Source organism: Vicugna pacos, chromosome 6 (assembly GCF_048564905.1).
Source record: "Vicugna pacos chromosome 6, VicPac4, whole genome shotgun sequence".
NCBI lineage: Eukaryota > Metazoa > Chordata > Mammalia > Artiodactyla > Camelidae > Vicugna > Vicugna pacos.
In genome coordinates, this window is record NC_132992.1 from 59,345,310 (window position 1) to 59,372,173 (window position 26,864).

General features: G+C 41.9%; 1 long non-coding RNA gene across 2 annotated transcripts in view; it reads left to right on the forward strand.

Annotated features, from left to right (window-relative positions):
- The window catches only part of LOC140696944 (uncharacterized), a 252,242-nt gene that overhangs the window by 186,625 nt on the left and 38,753 nt on the right, over positions 1-26,864 (forward strand). Inside the window, exons 4-5 of one of the 2 annotated variants that reach the window (XR_012073656.1) lie at positions 11,150-11,382; positions 22,876-25,634. This is a non-coding gene — a long non-coding RNA (uncharacterized lncRNA). Of the gene's footprint in view, positions 1-11,149; positions 11,383-22,875; positions 25,635-26,864 lie in introns of those variants that run through there. The other variant, XR_012073655.1, reaches the window with a different exon arrangement.

Below are 26,864 nucleotides of genomic sequence, written 5' to 3' on the forward strand. Positions count from 1 at the left end.
CTGTTGTTATTTCCCCGTTGTCCTCAGATGTATACGTGAGGGCCTTTATACTGATTTAATAGTATGTTTTGTTCTTTGGTTTAAAAAAAATCCAGCCCCCATGGATATAAATGCCAGATTTCCTGAGAAGCATAAAAAGACCAGAAACTGGCAGAGGCTACAATGATCATTGTGTTGAATCAGTGTGATCATTATTTGTCCTGAGGCTTCCTAGGTGTTTTGAAAATGTCTGCTTATTGCAATTTAGCTTTTCATGTTAGAACATAGGTGAGGATTTTCATTCTCCTCAGCCACAGAGAAAGCAGAGAATTTATAGTGAGTTGTTCTACAGCCTCCCCCCTCACCCATGCCTAAGGCTATAAAAACATGTTTAGAAGTATTCTTCAGGCAAACAAGATTCTTGACATAAATAGGGCCTAAAAATGTTATTATCTTCTACAAGATAACTTGATAAGAGGGTACTTTAAGAAAGTGCTTTATATTTGCTCCCTAGCATTTTTTAGTGATTGTGGGATTTATGGTAATAGGTAAGGAAAGTCTGTTAAACTAAACCAGACAGCCTAAGAAGAGAACAAGAGATAGTAGAAACAAGAATATCGCTGTGAAAGAAAAGACAAACTCTCCAAAAAGCTTTTATTGTTCCATTGCATCCAGTAAATGAAAACACACAAATGCCTCAAATATAGCATTAAAAAGATGATGCGGTAAAACAATCCTTGAGTTATACAAAAGCACCCTGAAAATGTGTGATGATAATGTCTTGCTTAGAAATTATCCTTTAAGTGCACAGCTAAGTACAAAGTTACTTCAGATCGCCCTCAACCTAAAATGCCTGCCTTACTAACAAAGTAATTCTTTTTCTTACATAAGTGCCCCCACCTACTCTGTGGAATTCCCTTTGCGGCCATTAAGAGAAAAAGCTGGAACTATTTCGAGAACTTGTAGGCTATAAAAGCAAAAAGTTCTAAAACTTTGAAAAAAATAACAGCTTGAACAGGGAGTTGGTTTGGGTGTGTAAGTTTAGATTATGACCCTATTCCATCCAGAACAACATGGAATGCTGGGCCCAGATTTAGGGAAGCGGTGCAGCCCAATTCTAAGACAAGGATGTGAGAATCTGTGTTTTATGGAGGAAGAGAACCAAAACACAGGTACATCATTGGGCTGGTTAAAGAGGGAGGAAGAATCTATATATAAAACCATTGAGGAGTAAGAATGGAGACCAGAAATGAGCAGAGGCATGAAGTGGTGGGCGGGGTTTGGTTGAGATGTGTCTGGGGACAGATGAAAGTTGGGAAATGCGCTACAGATGGACACTTTTGTTGAAGTGTCTGTAGCCACAATTGGGAATATCCCAAAGCTGTTCGTATTGTCCCAGTCAAGGTCCAGTCAACAGTCAGAAACCACCACCACTTATTTTAACAGAAACAAAACCAAAAAACCAAACCAAACAAACAAAAACCTTAGTATGAAGAACTAACTAGATACTGATGAACTGAAAAGGTAAAAATAGAACATGAGTTATCAAAAATTTGGCAACTGATGAAAACAGCTACTACTTCTGAGTCTTTGGGAGCTAAAGGAAGGGGGCCCTGGTGAAGGGGCCCTATGGGACTGCAAACTCAGACCTCTGCGGCGGGAGTTGTGTTAGTCCTCTCAGACTGTCATGAAACAACACCAGACTTAAACATGATGTTGTGGAGGCAGGAGTTCAAGATCCAGGGGACAGCATGGTCGGTTTCTGGTGAGAGCTCTCTTCTGGCTTACAGATAGCCACCTTCTCACCATGTGCTCACATGGCTTTCCTGGGGGGTTGCTAGTGAAGAGAGAGAGAGAGATTCAAATCATCTTTATGACTGCATTTAACCTTTATCTCCTAAAAGCCCAAACTCCAAGTATAGTTACGTGAGGAGTTACGACATCAACCTGTGATTTTTGAGTGGACACAGTTCAGTCTGTCGAAGGGATGCCAGCTGGCCTGGTGCTGATGCAGCTGAAGTGGGGAGAAGTGCCGCAGGTCTATGTGTGCTGACACACTGCAAACTGGGCTCAGTCACAGCTCCTGGAAGGACCTGCCAGTGTCAGAGGGAAGAAGCAAAGCTGGGGAACAGGAACAGGAATAGCAGCCTTCCTCTTCATATGTTCTACTCTCTCTCCAGAACCCCCTGGCAAAGGAGAATGTAGTTTGCAGAGTCCTATCTCCAACATCACAAAGCAGAGTATGAAAGGGAGAAACTGCAACTGAGAGGCAAGTTCTAAGTAACTAGCATTGAGTGCCATGGCAAAGACTGTCGGTTGCTTATTGTTAACGTGTGTTCTTCCTTTCATTCTTAGTAATAGAACCTTAAATTAATTTGGAAGGCAAGATTCATTTAAAAGATGTTTCTCAGACTTCCTTGCAGCTGGATATGGTCACGGACTATATTTTAACTAAGAAATGTGAGTGAAATTATTATGTGGGTCTTCCAGGAAATTTTGGGGGGTTTTGTTTTTCGTTTTGTTTCTTTACTCCTCTTTCATCATGCTGCTCAGAATATGGATATGATGGCTGGTGCTCCATCAGCCATATTGGACCATGAGGGCAAGAACTACTCTCAAGGTGGCAAATGAGTTGTGGACTTTGGCGGTTTTGTGAAGTAACCATAATAGTCCTGGATTGCTAACTTCCAGATTCCTTTTACATGTACAAGAGAGATTAAATTCTATCTTTAGGACTTTTCTGATATATGCAGCCCAAGCTAATTCTAAGAGTGGGACACTAAGCTGGCTTGGACACGTGGATACACCTTGTTTAAAAGGCATTCATCCCATTTCAAACTATTTTCCCTCATGGTACTGTAAATTTTAGTTGACTCTGTTATTAAAAGAATTACTGAAAATCCCTTTATTTAGATATTGAATTAGATTAGAAATGTTTCTCACTTTAAAGTATCAATATTTCTATGAGGATTAAGGGAGCAGGAACCATCCCTAGCTTATAATAGATTTGTTGAATCAGACTGTTGTTTCCTAACCCCTAGCCAAGATTAATGACACCGAAGATTTCAGTGCCTTATGGAAATTGTTACTAATTCTTACAGCAAACCTATAAGAAAATGTATTATTGTCCCCATTTTGCATGTAAGGAAACTGAGGCCCAGAAAAGCTGAGTATGTAGCTGAGCATCCACTGTGAGTAGGTGGTGCTAGGGATTTGAAACACTCTTTTCACTGTACTACGCCAGCACCAACCAGACTAGTCATAATTCAATTATATTGTGGATTACCTGCACTTAGTGAGTGAACGTGGGAAACTAACCACTATATGTAGCACCATTTATGTGGAAGAATAAATTTCAAACCACCAGTTGGGGACTGTCCATATTATTACAAAAAAGCCACCAAAATATTTTCAATAAAAATTGCAGAATATGTGGCTAGTTGTTGAATAAGCAATGCAGAGTGTTCAATTTTAAGCTTCATGTCTAGATTAAGCAGGGACTTTTCCGCTGCAAGTATAACCACTTTAAAATTTATCACCACAGCTCAGCCGTAGCTGAATTTCTCCGTAAGCCACAGGGTCAGTGCACAGTGGCCTCCTGTGGTCTCACGGTCACTGCTGCTCCTCTGAGCCTCGGCTGAGGCCTCCATCTGGCTTGGGCTTTGGAGCTTTCCACCCTAGACCTTTGTGACCTTGCCCGTGGCCTTGGCAACTCCTTAGTAGTACTGCAGACACTCAACTTGCAGCCCCCTTCTACATCCCCTCTTGGGGCAAAAGGAAATCTTTGAATCTTATCTGTGCCTTGTGCAGAATTCAGAGGGGGCCACGGGAGGGGTCTACTGGCCCAGGTTCTCTCTGCCTGAATACTCAGAACCACCATGTCCATTCTGCTGTCACTCTCCCAGATTGGTGTGAGATGCCTTGTGAGTTAGTCCCTTTGGCACTCAGGGTGGGAGGAGGGGAGCAACGCCCTTTAGCTGAGGAATTTCAAACCTGCCTGGGGGTCTTGATCTGCCCCTCCCCAACAGGGCTTTTTCCACTGTTTGAGGGGTGGGGGCGAAGATCTGCCTAAGAGCAGGCTAGGAAGGCTTCTCATACACATCTAGACACTCCTGATTTCTCTCTCTCTCCAGCCTCCCTGCTGCCCAGGAAGGGATCTTATCTCCCTCCCGGAGGGCGAGAAACTGCAGTTAATCCCGATCCCGCACTATTTCCTGCCTGGCTCTGTGCTTGACCCCAGGTGCTGGCTCACTCTTCCATTCAGCCCTTTTAGAAATCAAAACAAAACCACTTCTCACTTATGCACTTAGCTTTCACAAATGAAAAATGCTTTGGTTTTATGCCTGCCATGACTTAAAAAAAAATCACTTAGCAAGTCAGTGGAAGTCTTTGTCTCTGCTGCCCCCTCCCCACGCAGCCACGGATTCCCTGGATCCGGTGTGTGGAGGGCTAGGGGCAACAGGGGTAATTCTCAGAAAGGGAAACCTCTGTTTAAAATCTCCGTGTATTATCCCATTACCTCGATAACAGAAACCAGCTTAAGCTAGGGCCAAGAAAAAAGAAAGGAAGTTAGTGGCAGAAACCCCTCTCGGTTTTCTTTGTACCTTGCTGGCCTCCCTTCTCAGTTCTTGCTGGTTCTTCCTGTCTCCCTAGATATAATCATCAGGGAGCCCCAAGGCTGCTACTCTTTTAGATCTATGCTTCGAGGATTTCTCTCCGACCCAGAGATTTTTAAGTCCAACTGTATGCAAACGACTCCGAAATTCATGCCTCCAATTCAGTGCTCTGACTGCAGCATCACAGTCATACAGCCAACTATCTACTTTGTATTATCTGGGTGACTGTCTAAAAACACTATGAAACTTGGCATGTCCAAAACCAAAGTCCTGATTTCTCTAAATCCTCCTCTTTCCCTCTGTTTTCATTGCCTGCCCCTCCAGTTATCAGTCCAAAACCCTACAGTCATCCATTCCTCCTCGTTTATTCACACCTCATATCCAAATCTTAGGTAAGTCCTGTGATCACTCCTGTGGAAATATGTCCAAAATCTGTTTACTCCACTCTTACTGTGTTGATTCAAATCCCCATCATCTCAGGGAACTCTAATTCAAAAAGATACATGCATCCCAATATTCATAGCAGCACTATTTACAATAGCAAGACATGGAAACAACCTAAATGTCCATCAACAAGTGACTAGATAAAGAAGTTCGGTATATTTATACAATGGTATACTACTCAGCCATAAAAATGAATAAAATAATGCCATTTGCAGCAATATGGATGGACCCGGAGATTGTCATTCTAAGGGAAGTAAGCCAGAAAGAGAAAGAAAAATACCATAGGATATCACTTATGTGTGGAATACTAAAAAAAAAAAAGACACAAATGAACTTATTTACCAAACAGAAACAGCTTCACAGACATAGAAAAACTTATGGTTACAGAGGATGGCGGGGTGGGGGTGGGAAGGGGAAGGGATAAATTGGGAGCTCGGGATTTGCAGATACTAATATATATAAAATAGATAAACAACACGTTTCTACTGTATAGCAGAGAACTATATTCAATATCTTGTAGTAACCTATAATGAAAAAGAATATGAAAATGAATATATGTATGTATATGTATGACTGAAGCATTATGCTGTACACCAGAAATTGATACAACATTGTAAAGTGACTAACTTCAATTAAAAAAAAACACTGTCATCTCCACCTGATTATGGCAGCTGGCTCCCTCCTTACCCATCTAGAGTTTAGTCACACCATAGTCAAGGTGAGTATCCTAAAATGTGATACCTTTCACTTACCGACTGGGATCAGAGCTCTTTAATTGCTTCCTATCTTGCTCAGAGTAAAATCCAAAGTCCGTATCATTCCTCTCAAGCTTCCCATGGCCTGATCCTTGTCCACTGCCCTGACCTCTCCTCTGGCTCCTCTCTCCTTCGCCTCTCTGCTCCAGAAAACAAGAATCTCCTGCTTCACAGACATGCCAAGCTTCCTCCTCCTCAAGGCTTTTGCATTTGCTGTTTGCTTTTTCTTCAGATATTTGCATGGCATACACCCTACATTCAGGTCTCTGCTCAAATGTCATCTTATAGACATACCTTCCCTCTGCATCCTGTTTCTTCTCCTGATAGCACACTCTCTATTTTCCTAATCCTCTTTGATTCTTTTCCATTCATTATGCTGTATATTTACTGTCTTGTTTATTGTCTGTCTCCCCCAATCCTGCACAATTCTCACTAGCTTTATGAGAGTGGGGGCTTTATTTCACAGTAATAGCACAGTAATCTCATATTCTTAGCATAAGAACTTGTCTAGTATTTATTAGATGCTCAACAAATATTTCTTAAAATAAATAAGAAAAGAAACAGGCAAATAAACAAATTAAGGTGTATCAATTAGACATTGCCTCATGATAGATTACCCCAAACTCTGACTTAAAACTAGCAACGTATTGTTATTTGTGCATCTATGAGTCAGATCTGGGCCAGGCTAGGCTGAACTTGGCTAGGTTTGCTCATAAATTTGTGATTGGCTGGCAGACCAAAGAGGGCTGGCAGGAGTAGTATAGTGTCAGTGTTTCACTCAAATGTCTAGTGATTGACTGGCAGACCAAAGAGGGCTGGCAGGAGTAGTACAGCGTCAGTGTTTCACTCACATGTCTGGTGATTGACTGGCTCTTGGCTGGGACTAAGGCAGTGAGTGGGTAACATGTCTCTGATTATCCTAAAGGCCACACTGAATGTATTCTCATCGGAAGCAGGGAAGAGGAAAGAGAGACAGACAGAGTAGAAACAAAGGATGTGTGGAAACTTGTACATCATTTTTACCACATTCCGTTGTTTAATGCAGGTCACAAGGCCATCCCAGATTCAAGAGATAGGGGAGTATATTCCACCACCAGGCTTCCTAGGCTTAACATTCAGCTGTGGAACTCACAGACTTTCTCTAGTCTAAATTTCTGACATTACAGTAAGTCTGATTCCAATTCCCAGATTCAGAATCTTGCTATTCAAATTCTAGATTCCCAGGAGAAGTAATTGGCCTAGCTTGCTTGGGTCATGAGTTCCTCTTGGTCTTTCCTTGTTCCAGTGACACTGGCTAGAAGGAAGAATTAAATTTATGCCCTTTGGATCAAGGGGCAACTCCCAAAGAGGTGGAAATTATCAAGGAAATTAGAGGACAATCCCCAAAGGATCAATCACAATATCTAAATATAAGTTTTTGAAATCCTAACACTTTAAATGTATTGCCTTTCAAAATTCAGATTTCCATGAAGTATGTGGAAGAGATTTCTGTGAAGAGAGCCTTGCTAGGGTGCTGTGGTGAATTTAATATAATCTGTAAGAGACACTGAAAATATTTAAATAAATTTAATTACCAATTAGCCAAAGATGGTTCTAGGCTAACACGGAATAAAGCTGACAGTAGTATTACACATTTCTCTTAATTTTATTTGGATCTATTTGACATCTTTCTCATGTTTTGTTAAATAGGTTTGGTTGAATTTTCCTGCAGTATTGGACTTGGCTTATTGGATTCTGAATTTATGAGGCAAAGAAATGAAGAAAACAATAATGAAAGAAGATATTAGGTGTCTGAGTTTTCTATTGCTGCTGTAACAAACTACCATCAATTTAGTGTCTTAAAACATTTATTTTCCTACAATTCTGGAGGTCAGAAGTCCAAAATGGGTTTCACCGGGCTGAAATCAAGAAGTTGGCAGAATTGAGTTCCTACTTGAGACCCTAAGGGAGAATCCATTTCCTTTCCTTTTTCCAGCTTCAAGAAACTATCTGCATTCCTTGGCTCATGGTCACTTATTCAAATCACTCCAACTTCTGCTTCTGTTGTCATCACATCTCTTTCTCTGACTCTTACTTCATTCTTTCACTTATAAAGGACTCTTATGATTATGTTGGACTCACTGAGATAATCCAAGATAATCTCCCCGTCTCAAGGTCTTTAATTTGATTACATCTGCAAAGTCCCTTAGCCACGGGAGGTAACATGTTCACAGGTCCCGGAGATTTGGACCTGGACATCTTTGGGGGGCCATTATTCTTCCTACCACACTGGGCAAATATAAAAACCAGACTAATCCATCCTTGGATCATGTAGATTCTACATTTTTCCAAATATAGAAGGGTCTTACTCAGAAGGTCTTTATAGATTATTGGGGTCTTCAACAAATAGGGATTCCACCTATGTGTATTTAACTGATTTTCCTCAGATATAGGGATAAACTAGAATTTGTTCATTTGATATCGTTATATTATTGCAGAAATAGTGACGATTCCAAGTATACATTCATCATTTGGGAGTTGTTGTGAAACCACTCAATTGCTGTGTGGTTCATAAATTATTCCACAGCATTGGCAGGCTGAACTGCCACTGTTGTCAAGTCTTTAAGACACTCTTTCATTTTTGGCAGAGTGGTTTTGCCTAGCTTTCTTCATTCATCACTGAGCATCGTAATTCTTCATACAGTTTTAACCCTGCATCTGAATCTTCCCAAGAGACCAGCTCTACACTAGCTCCTCACCAGTGCCTCTGGGCTTCTGCTTCTGGGTTATTATGGAACTCTGTGGGTCCTCAGTAATCCTGCAGACACTCTGTCTGGCTTGAAAATATTCATTGCCATTTAATTCACATTAAATTGGCCCCCGGGTACTAATGTGGTGCTTAGAGGAATCTTGCTAAACTAGTTGACTTTTCACAGAATACCTGCCTTAAATAGAGTCATGTGTTGCAGAGGATCTGGAGAAATTTAGTCCTCCCCTGAGAACTTTGTTCTGCCTTTTAAAATCCACTCTGTTTTTTAAGGGCCACCTAGAATCTCACTCTAGGAAATACTCCCATCAAATTCCCATTCTGCTGATAGGAGCACTTGGTGAGGTTCAAGTGCCAGTGATTCCGGTTGCTCAAATTCCAATGTGGAGGCAGGGGGCAGGTTTGGAGGTTGGTTTCCCAGGCAATCCTCTGACTCAGCTGGGTGTCCTACAACTCAGCTCAATTCTCAGACACTTTCCACCAAATTCCAACGTAGGGGGAGAGCCTGGAGGGAGGGAGAGAGCATGCTAGATCCCGCAGGTGAAGGGCTCAGTCCTACAAGACGGCCCCATCCCCCAACTTAGTTTCTGCTTTCTGCTGTTTTCACACAGCTAGAAAATGCAGTCTCCTGACTTGAATCCAAGATTTTTTGACTTGAAAATCTCAGCTATATTCTATTTCAACTCCAAGTGAAGCAATGAAATGTTTATATTTCAGCCAAAGTTACCTTGCAGATTGCTACCTGGACTCCTCACTCACCCAGGGAAATTCATTTATCGAAGAGAGTGTGTGCACTCATAAAACGCGTTTGTTTTATACACATGTTACTTATTTTGTGTTGTCTTTTCTTCCACACTAGATTATAGTCTGTGAGTAGACATGATGGCTTCCTTTTCTTTAAAGAGTAAATTGCTCCTCACCTGGGAAGTTGCAGAGTAAACACTCCATTTTCTGCTGAAAAATGAAATGAGTAGCGTGCACATAAATGCAAGCAGTAAGTGTCCTAAAGTGCCAATATGATTAGGCATAGTTTTCATCTCTGAGGGGCTGCCAGGTCAATGAGCAGTGTCAGCTAGGGGACTGCCCCGGCTCACACCTGTTGTCTTCATCTCATTTAGACCTCCTTTTCACTTGCAAAGGGTTTAGACAATAAATTAAATGATCACCCTAACCCTGTGGGTGCAGGAAAGGGAACCGGAAGTGTATGTGCAATGTAGTTGTCATCCCATACTGTCTTACTTCTCTAAATTCTGAATTCTTGTAAGAATTCAAGGGACAAGGTCAGCTTCCAGGGAGAGGGGTCTACACAGTAGAGATGAACCATCTGAACTCCAGCAATGCAGCAGAGATGAGAGCGAAATCTGGGTATGTGCAGTGGAGTAGAGTAGGACTGGCCGAATGACTAGCACTCATCACAGATACGATGCGTCTTGGGCAAAACGCTGTTACTATAAGTGACCTTCCCTGAGGATGAAATTAGGAGTCACACTCCAGAACTGACCAGGCTCTGAGCCTGAAGATTCCAGCCTTGGGTGATTCCAGCTGAGAAGGTCTGGGAAGAACAGTTACAGAACTAGAGCAGTGATTCTCTAGGGCTCGGGTAGCTGCAGAGATCCAGAACATAGACTCATTTAGAACATTAGCAGATATCATGTGACTCAGTCAGACTAAATAAGTAGCAAGAGTTCACTGATCATTTGCATTCAAATATCATGCGGAGAGAACAAACAAGTACTGATTCTGTTTTACTGTGTCTTTCATAAATCATGGGTAAAGAGATCAGTGACTGTTTTGCACTGAACATTCAAACTGCCCACTGAGTTTCCCTCAGAGTTGATACACAGAATAGCACAAGGATGAAGAGCTTGGGCTCCGAGGAGAGAGACGGACCTAGGTTTGAGCCTCAGATCTGCTGTTTACTAGCTGTGTGACACTGGACAAATAACCCAGCCTCAAAGCCTCAGGATCCTCACCTGTGAAATGAGGGGAATCAGAAACGTGACCACATACAGTTGTTGGGCAGATGCAATAAGGTAACAGGGAGCCTACATACAAAGTGTTCAGTAGATGCCAGTTACGTCACTTCCATTAAAGACAACAGTTTCGTCTCTTGACTCAAGTCGATCAGTGTGGTGTCCTGTCTCCAAGGACTTGCCCAGACCCCCTGTGCCCCTCCACTGCATGTGATACGAAGGTCCCTTAGACATGGCAGCTCCTGTTGTGATCTGAGGCTCTGAGCCTTCGGGAAGGACTCGCACTGCCACACAGCTGGGAAGTGTGCTGGGTGTGCATGGGAAGCTGGGAACTGGCCTCAGGGAGAGTTGTTTTGGCGGTTAAGAGGTTGCTATGTGGGCTTTCTCACAGCAGCGATTCACTGATGGCACAGAAAGAGCGTTCTTGTCCACTCCCATTGCAGATACATTCCAGCTGTTTTCCTCTGGCTGCTCTTGTTCCCCACCCTGAGATAGCCTGAATATTTCTCCCTAAAAAAGAGAGGAAAATAAAAAGAAAGGAAAGAGGTGATTTTACTCTAGTTACTTCCCAAAAAGTACAGGAGCTGTAACTCACTGCTCATTCACATTACACACTCTCTCCTTTTCTCTCCAAAGCTTGAAGCTCTGGAAGACATGTGGCAAAAGCACCCTGTCAGCTGTGGACTCATGCCACAGCCACTTCTCCTTGTGACAGCTCCTACAATGCCGCATAATAGTTCCTGTGTGAATATGTATGAGAAAATACTGAAACGATGGCAAGAAAAAAGCAACTGGTCCCCTGCGTGAGTCTGCGATGGGTCCCCTTGGACCCTCTGCCAGGAGGACTGTAGAGACTGACACTACAATAGGTGAGTGGTACTGAGCTCACAGGTAGGGGTAAGGGGGAATTTCTTCGGCTGTTGCAGCCTTTAGTAACTAGTCTTTCCCATCATCCAATAAGCTAACAATTTCATATCAGATATATTTACTCTTTAGCTTTGACAACTCAGAGAATAGTCACGAAAAATGCGATCTCAGTGTGCCCTCAGATTCATTTATCTTCCCCTGCTCTGCTCTGGGGCTGACCTCTGCCTACAGGCTGTGATTCCCAGACTCCTGTGTTAGCTGGTTTCTGGCTTTGGCCCAGAACTGGTGAGGGCTTGTGGGTGCAGGACCAGGGAGCTCCCAGGACAGCTTTCGCCAGCATGGCTGCATCTGCCCTGTGGCTCAGCTCCCCCTGGACAGGGCCACTGAGGTGCCAGCTACTGTCCCATGACCTTGGCTCTGGCCTCTGGAAACCCCACTCCCTCCCTACCCCTCTCTCTGCCATTGTTCATCACTGGGTTGCCTCGTTAACTCCTGTTTGCCTTCCAGCTCTTTTGTTACCCTTGTACCTAATTCCTGCATTGACTTCCCGTGATTAAAAAATGATAAAGTGGTTTCCTTGTTGGACCCTGACTGCCACATGTAGGCAGTTGGGAGGCAATCAAGCATATTTAAATGCTTTTCAAACAATAAACACAGTGAATGTTTGTTTCTCGGTGACCTTGGAAATAAGGCAACTTAATGCAAACATTTGGAGGCCATTATACTTAGGCCTCTGCTGTTTGACCAAGTCATTTGAAAGTCAAGGAAAATACACTAGATATGGGATGGGAAAAGATGAAAAGGGCTTCCAGCATCTCCCTTTACTCTGTTCTTCAGAACTCAGGGCCCTTACCACCTCACTTCTTCCTCACCCTTGCTCTCTGTGGAGGAGAGGAGCAGGGCACGGGCAGATGTGGGCAAAGGGTGTGGAACCGCTTGGATTCTTTTGTCCTTTTGCCTTGAGGCCCGAGTGAATGAAACAGATCTATTTGTGCCAAGAAAACTATATGTTGTGGTAACCAACCCCCTCTTTTTATTTCTTGGCTTCATCGGGTCCTCAGTCTATTGGAGACTGAGGTTTTGGTAAAAATGCAGAAACATACTTTCTATTATGATCTGCAGTTTTTCAGAAGAGAACCCTCATAAACGTTCAATACAGCTTTTATACACAGGATGCAGAAAGTGCAGTAAATATACACACAGTCATTTGTGCTTGGCTGCTCTGAAAAGCGTGCTTTAAAAACTAGAATTTCAAAGCAGTCTCCTTGAGGACATGTAACTCCATCTGGGATGTGGGTGGTGTGAGACCCGGTGGCGGCTCAGGCGCTCGCTGTATTGAATTCGTGCACCTTTAGCCACAAGGACAGAATTCACCTCCAACCAACTTCTTAGTATAGTTCCAATAAAATCAGAAGCATCCAGGCCAGTTATGAGACAAGGCCTTCATTTATGGAGGAAAAGTGTTACAGAGTGCAACATTCAGCTGCTGAAGAAGCCGTCCTGACTCGTTTGATAGCAACAGCCTTTTGGAATTTTCTGGGGACTTTTACACGTCCGCAGACCTTCTCAATGAACAAAATGGACATATGAGTTGGGTTACCCGTATCTGTTAACAGCAAGAAGCTTATTTCCCCACTTTCTCCAAACATTAATTAATTAATTAAAAAAAGAAATTATCTCAAAGAATCATTTGTGGATTAAAAAAAAAAAAAGGTTTCTCACCCCATACCTTAAGAGGCACAGAATACCATGCAATTTTAGCAAGGGCTTTTGTAGTTACACTGCTTAGAATTCTTCAGCTAGCAAGATGCTTGTGTGACAGGATGATTTGTCAAGACGTGTTCCCCTCTTCTCTAGTTTCAAGCAGAAAGGCAGTTTTCTGTGTTCTTTTGACACAGGAGATGTTCCTGTCTCATGCCAACAGCCTTACCTCATTAAGCCTTACCTCATTAACGTTTGCATTAAGGTGATTATGTCAGGGGTGGGCGGGGAGGGGCAGAGTAAATGTGCACTCCTTCAAACTGGCGTATCTACCACTGCGCATCCTCTTTTAAAGTACAGTGGGGAGACAAAGGCAATTCCTGTGACACCGTTCCTGGAACTGCAATGCACAGTAGTAGCTTATTGCGTGGAAAAGTAAGCGCAAGAAAGCTGGGTAACTTGCTCAGTGTTACACAGACAGTAAGTGATACAGCTGGGATTTGAGACCTTGTAGTAAATTAAAAGTAAATGTGAAATAATCATGTTGGCTTTGATCATTACTATTATTATTATCTCTATGTACTAACCTTGTGATCCTGAGTTTCACCCCTACCACTCACTTTCCCTCGTGTATTCCATGAACATATTAACACTTTGCAGGATGTGGAGAGCTGATATGTGCAGATCGGAAAATCATGCATATTTAAACATGATCATTGAGGGGAGGGTATTGCTCAGTGGTAGAGCGCATGCTTAGCTTGCACAAGGGCCTGGGTTCAATCTCCAGTACCTCTTCTAAAAATAAAAAAATAAATTAATTAACCTAATTACCTCCCCCCCAGAATAGTGCTCCTGGACATAATCATTGCTTAAAGTACTCCATCAATTCTATTCCATTTTCTTGTCTTTATTTCCATCATCAAATAAAGCTACCATAATAGTTTCCTAAGCTACCATCCAAACCTACCGCTTTCTTACTGTCTTCCTCCTTTACCTCCCCCTCCCATTCCCCTGCTCCTTGCCTCTTCCCTCCCCCCACACTTAATTTCTGATGGAGGTAGAGTCCCCTATAATAATCGCTTCTGTCATCAACCACCCTGAATTCTTATTTTCATTTGTTTTTTGAACTTGTTTGTTTATAATAGCTTATTTGAGATATGATTCCCATGCTGCAAAATCCACCCTTTCAAAGTGTACAATTTAGAGTTGTGCGACCATAACCACTATTCAATTTTAGAATATTTTCATCACCCTAAAAGAAACCCCATACAATCCTACATTTTATAAAATATTATGGAGAATATCTGAGAAAATGATTATTGCAATTATGCATGGATATCAGGTAAGCTACGGGACAAATTCTTTTTAAAACCAAACAGTAGCACTGTTTGTTTATTTAGCAAAACAACCTAGAATGGAAAGCTTAAGTTCATATCCTATGTCCCAGCAGTTCTACCTCCAGTTATACGTGAAATAGAAATGCAAGACTATGGGAACCAGAAGATATATCTAAGAAAGTTCTTAGCAGCATTATTTATGATAGCGTTAAACTGAAAAACAGCCAATGCTCACCAACAATGAAATGGATAGATTGTGATATTGTCATAGATTGACTACAACATAGCAATAAAAATTTTTTAAAACTACAGCCATATGCACCAGCACATACAAACTTCGCAAAACTAATATTGCGCCAAAAAGCAGAACATAAATTTCATACTATTCCTTTGATATGAAGTTCCTAAACAGGGAAAAAAGAAACTGTAGTGTATTTACTTAGATCCAGTATATACTAGAGTAAAAGTACAAAGGAGAACAAGGAAATGTTAAGTATCAACGTCAGTATGGCGATTACCTTTGGTGAGGAGGGAGGTGGCTGTGTTTGGGGTGATTCTGGGGTGCTGTTGCATTTCTTTATCTGGGTAGTGGCTATGTAAGTATGTACATTATGCTATGTTACTACGCTGTATATTTACATTTTATGGACTTTCCAGTACATGTATTTAAAACATTTCCAAAAATTAAATAATAATAATGAAGGCAGCATGAGGATTCTAGCTGGTTAATCTATATGACTGATAAATGGGCCAGCGCTTAACCTGATGATAACAACCTGGATGTCAGGGAGGGTGAAGAGATGCCATCAAGGGAGGGCGGGTCTTACAAAGCCAAAGCCACCGAGAAAGGGGTAAAATGCACTCAGGCCAGTGTTTTCAAGCTGTGCTCCTGAAGCCTGAGGAGCTCCGTAGAGATGCCCAGAGACTGTAGAAAGGAATGGGTGAGGCTTCCAGACTTCCATCCTTGTTTCAAAAGCAGCTCTACTTACATCTGCTTTATAGTCTTTAGCACATAGTTTCCCTTGAGGAAAGAGTTCTTGTCTTGAAACCTGTTGCTATTGCGTTTATTAACATTTTAAATGTGCATACTCTTCTGAGGAGTTCTTTCTTGAATTTCTGTTACAGAGAAATACTGTAAAATGTACAAATATGTATGTATGATTAGTTATCTAGATTAGTTTTTCTCAACCTTCTAATGGCAAAGGACTCCTCTTTATAATGTATTTTTAATGCCTTCTTTACTGTTGAAAAGGAAATTCATCAATAATATAACTTTCTTATACAATTATATTTTCAGAAACCAATATAATGTTTTAAGTAAAATATGAGGTAGAAATGAAAGAAAAGCAATTTATATATTAATGTCTATGACGGTGGATGTTATGAGTCATTTTGACTGGGCCACAGAGTGCCCAGACATTTGGTCAAATGCTACTCTGGATGTGTCTGTGAGGGTGTTTTTGAATAAGATTAACATTTTAATCAGTAGACTAAGTAAAGCAAATCTCTCTCTAATGTGGGTGGGCCTCAACCAATCAGTTGAAGCCATAAATAGATCAAAAAGGCTGACCCTCTCCCAAGTAAAAATTCCTCCTTGCCTTCAAACTGGGACATGGCTTTTTTCCTGCCTTCTAACTTGAACTGAAACATCAGCCCTTTCTAGGTCCCACACCTACTGGCCTTCAAACTGCACTTCAGACAATGCACCATTGGCTCCTCTTGGTCTCCCACTTAGTGCCTTACCCTGCAGATCTTGGGACTTGTCAGCTTGCATAATCACGTGAGCCAATTCCTTATAATAAATCTATTCATATTAATCTGGAGAAGCCTGACTAATACAGTATCTATTTCATTATGTAAATATTCAGGCACAATGAAATTAACAGGTGAGATGGTACTGTCAGATGCTTTGAGGCAAATACCTGCAAATGCAGACCAACACAGTTGCATTGGTGTGATTCAAACAAAAGAAAATGCAGACTTCTCTCACTTTACAGTAATGTACTTCCCCCAAAGTTCAGGAAATGAATGTATATTAAAACTATGCCAAAATACTGTGTGTTCACCAATAGACGGTTCTTGTCTCAAGTGATTATCAACTAATTTTTCACCTACATAAATGTCGAGTGAGATAGTCAAAAGTTGTGCAGAAGGCTGAACAGTGTTTCATCAGTGAGTGGGACTGGTATGAATGTTGCCCACCCAATGCCTGTATCATCTTCCAATCATTTGAAGCTGAAACTACCTTTGTGTATTTCTAAATGGACAGTACAGCCTTCAGTAGGAGCTGCTGATTCTTATGGAAACTCTTTCCAAGATGATAATTGTGTGTGTGTGTGTGTGTGTGTGTGTGTAAATAGTTATGTACTCTATCTATTCCCTGGGGCTGCAAAAATAAATTACCCCAATCTTGGTGGCTTAAAGCAACAGAGATTTATTCTCTCACTGTTTTGGAGACCAGAAGTCTGAAATCAAGGTGTCAAATTATTGAATTTCAGGCCCTCCCTATTCCAGAATAATCTTCTCTCAGGTGTCTTACTTAATCACATCTGCAAAGTCCCTGTTTCACATAAGATCATAATCTGAGTTTCCAGGCGGATGTGAATTGTTTAGTGCTAGTTTAATAATTTTCATCACTAAGAACTCTCTCTTCTTTGCCATAAGCAAAAGACAAGTGGATTGTGGGCAGATATCCTGCACAGAGTCTTTTCTTCTCAGCTAATGCCTACTTGGAGAACTATTTAATGAGAAGTAAGCTTGGGTGCAGCAGAGCCATTGTTTTGTATTTTTATGCTTTGTGTGTGTTTAAGGAGAAAGGATCTCCAACTCACTGAGAAGCACACCTTGTCCTGACCATGGGGAAGAAAACATAACTCTAACTTTCAAAGGGCTGGCTATGGTGGAAGCACGGGCCCCAGGCATTGTTAATAAAAGGGCAGCCAGTCTTCCGGCTGTGTGATCAGAGCCACCACTGCTGGGGCATCCCCACAAAGAACACGTGTGAAAGTGATCACTTTTCTTTGGAACTTGTAGGTAAGAAAAAGATGATAATAAACTAGTACAAGTGCAGGATAGACTGGTTCAAAACTGGGGCAATCATGGCATTACTTGGAGTAGAGAAAATTCTTAAATGGAAAAGGGACAAACATGCAGTGCTAGGGCAGTTACTCTCTTTGAGTTTTGGAGCTAATAGATTTTTTTCTTCCATGATTCATTTCCTGCTTATCTGTGTATTGCAGCACATACCTCCCCCATCAAAAGTGACTTCAAAACAAACACATGCAAGGGCAGTTTCAGAATCAAAGCTACAGGTACAAGGTGCTGCTGAAAGGCAAATATATATATATTCTAGGGATCTTGATTTGCCTTCAGTTTTCCATGCTTCGGTGCACGAATGAAGTTGGGTTATTTTAAAATTATTTCCTAGGAGTCTTTTTTAAATATTTAAGCTACAAAGTCCAAAGGGCAGATACCATTTTAATTCTGCTAAAATAAACCATACCCATGTGAACTTGAAAAGATCTAGACTTTTATTTTGATGTTGATTATTTATTAAGAAGTCAAATAGTCATCTATTTAATCAAAGGGCATTTGCTTCAAATTGCTTCCATCCATTGTCCTTACCATGAAAGACTGATTGTGCTTTGAACTAGGCTCTTTTTATTATTATTATTATTATGGGAGAGATAAAGAAAAATTCTTATAAAAGAACCTCACATCAAAGAATCAGCTCCTTAAAACATTTTCCTTTTATACATGTTGGCTACATGCCTACATCTGTTCATAAACTGATATGTAGGCTTTTTTAGGTACACATGACATTACTGAACATTTTCAAAGATAAAAATATCAATAGATTAGAAAATGAGCTTGAGATAAAGAGTTGCACAGAAAAGGATGTGGCTTACAGCTGTTTGTCTTCTTGTATCTTTGCATTAGTTTATCATAACCTTTTTAATCTAAGATTGAGTTTTTAATAATTTGTTAACAAAAAACTATAGTCAGTAGTGACCAAAACCAAGATATGATAAAGTACAGAAATCCAGTATTGACTGCAATATTCAATATAAACACCTTAATTAACCCTTTTTTTTTTTTTTGGTTTTGCCCAATTAGACTCCATCTTAGGTAACAGTAGAGATAAAAGACAGAAAGATTGTTCACATACTACATATAGGGATGCAAAAGAGAGGAATATTGATTATCTTTTCTCTTCTAGACAACCTAGGAGAAGGGAAATTTTGAGAACTGAGACCAAGGTAAGAAATGGATGAGAAAAAAAGTAAGAGGTTCCTTGTAGCAGAGAAGGGCCATGATGACATCCAAAATTAAAATTTAAGTTCTTCATTTCTCTCCCTTGGAATTCCCCCGTTATCACCAAATCTTTCATTTGTCCAGATACCTATCATAGTACTGTGACAGGGCTATTTTGAGGAATGAGGTGGAGATCTTTGTCGAATTTGAAGCATAGATGTCAAGAGGGCATTGAGGAAGCCAGAAGTGGTGGTAAGATAACTGGAGGAGACAGAGCACTTAACTAGGAGCAGGAATTCAGAACAAAGAGAGACCTTTGAATGCAAACACTCTAGTCCAGGGATCCACAGAAACCCTGAGGAAGGACACAGGTACAGTGATGGAATTGCACTGGCCCCAGCACCATTCAGCAGGAAGCACTGTGGGTCACAGTTGACTTACAGCTTTCAGCTACCTCACCTTAGAGCCACATGGAATTCACTCCCAAGCCATGCTTCCCTGGCTGCTCCCAGCCACTGACTGAGCCAGTGACTGAACACGGTGTGGATACTTGAGCTGGGGCCATGCCTGCCTGATGCAGGATTCTTCTGACAGTAGCCCTTTCTCAAGGGCTTGCCATCAGTCTTACCAAGATTTTCTCTGAACTGCATTGAGGTCTGAGCCTCTTCCTACCCAATCCTTCCTTCCCTCTCTTTTGCAAGAGTCATACCTGCACCTGCATTGCAGTCTGTGGTTCTCCATGCCCATTCCTACTCGCATCCCTTTACCCTTACCCCTGTAAATTTCCCATGTCTAAAATACATCTTAGTGTCTGTTTCTTGGAAGACCTAAACTGAGACAGGAGTACCAAGAGTTGGGGCTGAGAAAGCTGACAGTAAGATGGGGCGTGGGTCTAGCTGACACAAAGGGCCTTTTCCTGAGTGGAATGGGGAAGGCATGATACAGTCTGTGGCCCGAGGTGAGAGCCTAATTGCTGAAAATTTCCCCTGTGATGACCTTGGAAAATGTCCCAGTGGTTAGGAATGCTCTTGACAGTACAACGATTCTGGCATGGGAAAAGACGGGGGACCAAGGTCTACAAGAAGTGGAGTCGTCTTATTAACAAACTATATTGATGCCCTATGATAGGATAATGAGAGATTGAGGGCAGTTAACAAACTATTAAAGGCTAAGTGTGAGATCTAGAGGGCCTCTTTGACAGTTTAAGAAGAGATTTTTATCTTCTGAAATGGAAGAGGAGAAACAGCTGAGCAGCAGAGAGACATTTTGATAGAGTTAAGAATCCGGAGATGTTTACGTGCTCAGACAAGACAGGTCTTTCATGCTGAAGTCACTGTCCAGTTGAGAAACCTGGGACCCTAAATGTTCAGGGCTTGCAGAGGTGGCCCACCCTTCTCTGGTGATAGATATGTGTATGGGTAAGGGGGGTGGCATTCAAAGTTCATGCCATTTCCAAGTATGCCCAGGCTTTTACTCTTCACTAGGCCCTTTTGTGTCTCCTCTGCACATGTGTTCTGCTTCAGAGTCAGCCAGGCATCTGTAACTTGTTTGGGTTTTCTCCAGTGTCTGGCAGAGACACAGAGAAGCAAGACATACGCCTTCCCCAGCGATGCCTACAACCTCAAGCCAGCAGACCTGTGAGCCTTTCCTACTCAAGCCACCGTTTTGATGATCACTTCCACCCACAGCGCCGCTGGGTGTGGGCTTTTCCCACCGCACCCAGTTGAGGGAGCCCCTTTGCCAGTCAGAAAGAAGCTGCTGGTCCTTAAGACCTGCCCTGCCCTAGAAAAATCTCCTTGTCAACCTTGCGGGGGGAGGGGTGGGAGCAGCCTGGGTCCAGAGCACCACAGATTCCCAGTGTTCCTACCTCGGCGGTTAAGCAGATTTTTAAGTATAAATGCTTCTCAGCTTGTTACATGCTCTTGTTCATTTCCAGTCTGTTGAAAAATGATTTTTTTTTTTGGCCAATTTTGTTCAGATTTATAGTTGCTTTTTAGGGAGAGGATTTGCCAGTCTCCTCCCTTGTCCCTAACCGGGGATTCTATCTCTGCAATAATAGCTTCTGAATTGTTATTTCTGACTCTAGCCTTTCTCCCCTCCAGGCTCCATACTGAAATCTAAGTGATCACTCTAAAATGCACATATGATGGTATCTATCCCATGGTTTAAATCCTTTCACAGCTTTCCATTTTCCTTAGGATAAACTGCTCATGACACTCAGCATAATGTGGGTCCTGCTTGCTTTTCTAGCTTTCTTTTGACCATTTTGTCCCTAGAAGTCTTTGCTCTGACCAGAATGGATATCACTCATATTGTGGGCACAATGTGGCCTGTCGGTGACATGGTGATGCTCAGGTTGGTAAAAGAATTTACCAGAGATAAACTTTGGGAATAGAAAAAGAGTTCCTTAGTGTACGCTGCCATAGACAGCAGCATGTCACACAGGCGAGAGGTGCCTGCATGAGTGCCGAGGGCCAGTATTTGGGGTTTTTTTGTAAGGTCGGGTCACAAGGTGCCTGATCGGCTTGTGCACAAGTTCTGATTGGTTGTAAGTGAGTTTAAGAAGTTTAGGGTCCAAAGGTGCTGGGGTTTATGACTCTGTTAAGGTGGGCTGAAGTGAACCAGCCTGAGCTATTGTGAGATTAGGCATTACCTAGGGCTGTTAGTTTTTTAGGGCAAACACACCCAGTAAAGAATGTACTTTATCTGCTAAGGGATCACGGGTAGACATCTGAGAGCCCGAAGTGGGGGTCGTTGGACTTGGAAGGATGTCAGATGGCCCAGCCACTCATGCCATGCCTCCTTTTATCTCTGCACTGGTGCGTCTTGCCCCTTGGAACACTCACAAGCCACCTCAGACTCTTTCCTTCTCCCTCCAGGCGGGGCCTTATTTGCCGGTCTAACTCCTATTCATCCTTCAGATTTCAGTTTAGGTATCATTTCCTTCCAGGATCACCCTTCCTATACCCCTCGCCTTCCAGGTTTTGGTGCCTTTGATCTGCGTTCTCAGAACTTGCTCTGCTTCCCCTTTTCTAGACTGGTCACTGCTGATGTCATTGCTGTGTGATGTCTCCTCTGCTAGCACATAAACCCCGCGGGTGCAGATGCTACCTCTGCGTGTTCATTGCTTTACTCCTAGCACTGAGACCAATGCCTGGTAGACTCTGCGAAACACTTATTAAATGATATTTATTAATATAAATGTTATTAAATGATAACAAATGACTAATGCCTGATTAAATCCAGAGTCAGCAAACTTTTTCTGTAAACGTCTCAGTAGTGAGTATTTTAGGCTTTGTGAACCTTAATGTCTCTGTTACAGCTACTCGACACTGCTGTCTTAGTGTGAGAGCAACCGCAGGGAATATAGGGAATAGGCAGAGGCTTTGTTCCAGCAAAACTTTATTTACAGGAGTTGGTGACTGGTTGGAGACTGTAGTTTACGATTTCCAGGATTAAATGACTGAGTGAATGGATGAATGAATGATAGGTGATTATGACATGTTTCAATGAATTCAACCAAACTCTAACTTGCAGTTCTTTTGTAAATAATTAAATCTTATTTTCTCTACCTTTGATCTAACCAAGAAAACAGAAATAAGCATTTTCCACATAATAACCTACCATCAGAAATAAAACTTGTGTCATTTTATATTGCAAAAACTGTCACTTGGGTCAGCAGGAGATACTGGGTTCTTCATTTTCTATCTTCGTTTAGTCGTTCTGTCTTTTCTTACTTTCCATTATTTCACATACTCCAAGGCACAAGGTCAGTCAAAGAAATGAAGATAATTAATTAACATGGTTAAATGGCGCTTCACACAGTATGCCGAACTAGTTGTAAAGAACTATGAAGACATATGCTAATTAGGAATATCATGGAAAAATGACACTTTGACATTTGAAGCTTTGTCTATTTGGCATTATCTTTTCTTGCTTTTATCTGCATAATAATTCCATAGTTTACATTAATACACTTGCTTTTTTAGCAATGTAGTCAATTAATTAAATAAGGATTCATTCATTATTAGATGGTATCAGTTCTTTAAGAATCCCTATATTCTGTTCTATGAATTTACACGTGTAATTATAAAGAAAACCTACCTTAGTATTGTAGAATAGTTCACTATATTCTTTATAAAACCGAATTGATATTTTCCATTTTAATGAGGTATTGGACATTTGCCTTAAATGTACACACAGAAGGGGACTTCCGGGCAAGATGGCGGAGTAGAAGGACGCTTGTAAGTCACCCTCTCCCACAAATACATCAAGACCCACATCTACAGACCCACTCAGCCAACCAGAGCACCTGCGGAACTCCAACAGATCATCGCCCTCTTCAAAAGATAAAGACGCCAAAAATCTGGTAGGAGAAAAGGAAAAAAGAAAGAACAAAAGGCAAAGCAGCGCGGGACGGGTCCCGCGGGGAGGGAGCGGCAAAGGAGGACTGGCGCTTGCTCGCTAGGTCTCCCCTCTCCAATTGAGAGGCCAGCGGGACGGAGGGGGAGCCTCCAAGGCTCGGATCTGTACAGAGCAGCCCTTGTCTGACAGAACTAAGTTAAACGGGCACAGAGCGTCCCCCTGACACCCAGCCTGAGACGCGGGCCGGCAGCGGCGGGCAGGGCCGGGCTGCACAAGCCGGGCGGAGGACGGGGGCGGCTGCACGGAGGCAGCTCCGGGGGAATGCAAGGGGCTGGGCGCCGGGGCTGTGGGTGCACAGGGCAGAACAACCTGGGCCCTCCATAAAACAGCAAGGTTGATGTGCTCTCGGGGGAAGGGTGCATACCCCCATCTCTGAAAACCCGCGGAAACTTTTCAGGGGAAGAGAGGCAGGGCCCAGGCAGAGCCGCCATATTCTCCGGCGCTTAACACCCAGGCGGGGGCAGAGGCGAAACCTGCGTCCGCACCGAAGGGCTTAGCAGCCTCAAGAGCCAGACTGAGACGGGCCTACAGCCCTGGGCAGATAGGATCCTTCCATTCTGGTCCCCCAGAGAACTTGCTCCACAAAGACAAACAAGTAGCTGGGTCTTGGCTCGGAGCAGGGACAAGGCTGCCCCTCGGTCTTCCCCGAGCCCACCCGCGGAGCGCGACCAGGGCGGAGCGCCGACCAGGGCGGAGCGCCGGCGCAGAGCGCGCAGCCGCACAGAGCAGCGGAGCTACCGGCGGCGCAGGCAGGGGGAGAGCGGCCCCCCGCCTGTCGGGCAGGAACACAACCCCTGACCGAGGTGCTGGGAAGGGGCACGACCCGCCCTCCTGCCTGGCCAGTCTGCCACATCTGACTGCGGCATCCGGAGGGGCAGTGACCCGCCCGCCCGCAGCAGAGGAGAGCTGCATCTGACCCCGTGTTAGGAGGAGGCGCGATCTGCTTGCTGACAGGTGCTGGGAGCAGCACAGAAGAGGGCGCCAACAGAGGGCCTATGAAAACAAGCTGAGCTTCCAAAACAGGACGAAGACAGAAGGACATCACATTAAAAGCACACACACTCCAGGAGAACACCGACAAACCCCCTTTTTTTTGTTTTGTTTTGTTTGTTTTGTTTTTTTGTTTTTTGTTTTTGGTTTTGGTTTTTTTTTTAATCTGTTTTTTACCTGTTCTATTTTTCAATTACTCTCTTAATTTTTACTTCTTAATTCATTTCTATTTCTCTTGGGTTTTGATGTCCTGTTATTGATTAGACACAGGCTTCAAACACATATATTCATCTCCCCACCCCCCCTTTTTTTTAAAAGGTTTTAAAAGGACGTCTCCACCCGATTAATACTCTGCTTCAACCCGTTCTTCAGTTATTCATTATACATTGTTTTCAAACCCTCTTTCTCCCTTCTTTTAAAAATCTTTCTCTCTCTCTCTTTTTTCTTTTTTTTCTTTTTTCTTTTTTTTCCCTAAGTTGTATTCCTAAATAGGCATTAGATAGATAAAATCCTTAAGATCCAAAATACACAACTGATACTCCATAAACCACAGTGCCAGAGAGGTATGAGCAAGATGAAGAAGCAGAGAAACCTTTCCCAATTAAAAGAACAAGAGGAATCCCCTGAAAGAAAGCTCAATGAAATAGACATCGATAGCCTACTAGATCAAGATTTCAAAAAAGGAGTGATCAAATTGCTGAAGGAATTAAAAGAGATAATGCTTAGAGAAATAAAATATGTCAAAAATGAAATTGAAGCTATAAAGAAGAGCCAAGCAAAATGGGAAAACTCATTGACAGAGATGAGGAATGATCTAACAGCTGTGCAAAGCCGACTAGTTAATGCAGAGGAACGAATTAGTGATCTAGAAGACAGGGCAACAGAAAGCACCCATTCAGAAGAACTACAAGATAAGCAAATAAAAAATAATGATAATAGCATAAGGGACCTATGGGATAATATAAAGCGTCCCAATCTTCGCATAATAGGGGTCCCAGAAGGGGAAGAAGGATCAAAGGGGATTGAAAAGGTTTTTGAAGAAATCATGAGTGAAAACTTCCCAAACTTAAAGAAGGAATCAGATATCCAAGTACAGGAAGCTCAGAGGGTCCCAAACAGGAAGAACCCAAATAGACCTACACCAAGACATATCATAATCAAGATGGCCAGAGTCAAGGATAAAGAAATGATTCTAAAGGCAGCAAGAGAAAAGCAAAGAGTGAACTACAAGGGAACCCCCATAAGGCTCTCAGCTGATTTCTCTACACAAACACTACAGGCCAGAAGGGAGTGGCAAGATATATTCAAAGCCCTGAATGAAAAAAAGATGCAGCCTAGGATACTTTATCCAGCAAGGCTATCCTTTAGGATAGAAGGAGAAATAAAGAGTTTCACAGACCAAAAAAAGCTGCAGGAGTTTAGCAACACTAAACCCATGCTAAAAGAAATATTGAAAGGGCTATTCTAAATAGAAAAGCAGCAGGATGCTACAGAAATGAGAAACGTACAACTGGAAAGGTGATAACTCATGAATTACAAATAAAGAAAATACAAAATTATAAAAGACATACAAATCACTGAGAGTGGGAGAGGGAGGCAGGGAAATATAGAATTTTTTTTCTTTCTTTTTTAAAATTTTTTTAACAGTAGGATGGGTTTGAGATCATGTTATTATCAGTTTATTAAAAACGGGTATAGGTTAATAGATTTACAAAAAAGGGTAACCACAAGTCAAAAATTTACAAGGGAGTCACAAAAATTAAATAAAATCCATGATAATACAAAGGAAAATTACCAAACCACAAAAGGAAGAAGAAAGGAACAAAGAGGATATACCAATTCAACTGCAAAGATAAGTTCAAAATGGCAATAAACACACACCTATCATTAATTACTGTAAATGTTAATGGACTAAATGCTCCAATCAAAAGACATAGAGTGGCAGACTGGATAATAAAGCAAGAACCTTCAATATGCTACATACAAGAGACCCACTTTAGGGAGAAGGACACATATAGATTGAGAGTGAAAGGATGGAAAAGGATATTCCATGCAAATGGAGAAGCCAAAAAAGCAGGTGTTGCAGTACTGATTTCAGACAAAATAGACTTTAAAACAAAGGCCATAAAGAAAGATAAAGAAGGACATTTTATAATGATTAAAGGAGTGATACAAGATGAAGATATTACACTCGTTAATATATATGCACCCAATATAGGAGCACCTAAGTACATACAAGAATTACTAACAGAGATAAAGGGGGATATTGATGGGAATACAATCATAGTTGGAGATTTTAACACTGCATTAACATCACTAGACAGATCTTCCAGACAGAAAATAAACAAGGCAACAGAGAAATTAAATACTACAATAGAAAAACTAGATTTGGTGGATATTTTCAGAGCTTTACACCCCCAAAAAATAGAATATACATTCTTTTCAAGTGCACATGGAACATTTTCCAGGATCGATCATGTACTTGGACACAAAAGAAACCTCAACAATTTTAAGAAGATAGAAATTATCTCAAGCATCTTTACTGACCACAATGCCATGAAACTGGAAATCAACAACAGAGAAACAAAGGAGAAAAAAAGAAAAGCATGGAGATTAAACAATATGTTATTGAAAAAACAATGGATCAATGAGGAAATCAAAGCTGAAATTAAAAAATACCTTGAGACAAATGATAATGAAAGCACAACCACTCAAAACCTATGGGACACAGCAAAGGCATTGCTAAGAGGGAAGTTTATAGCGATACAGGCCTTCCT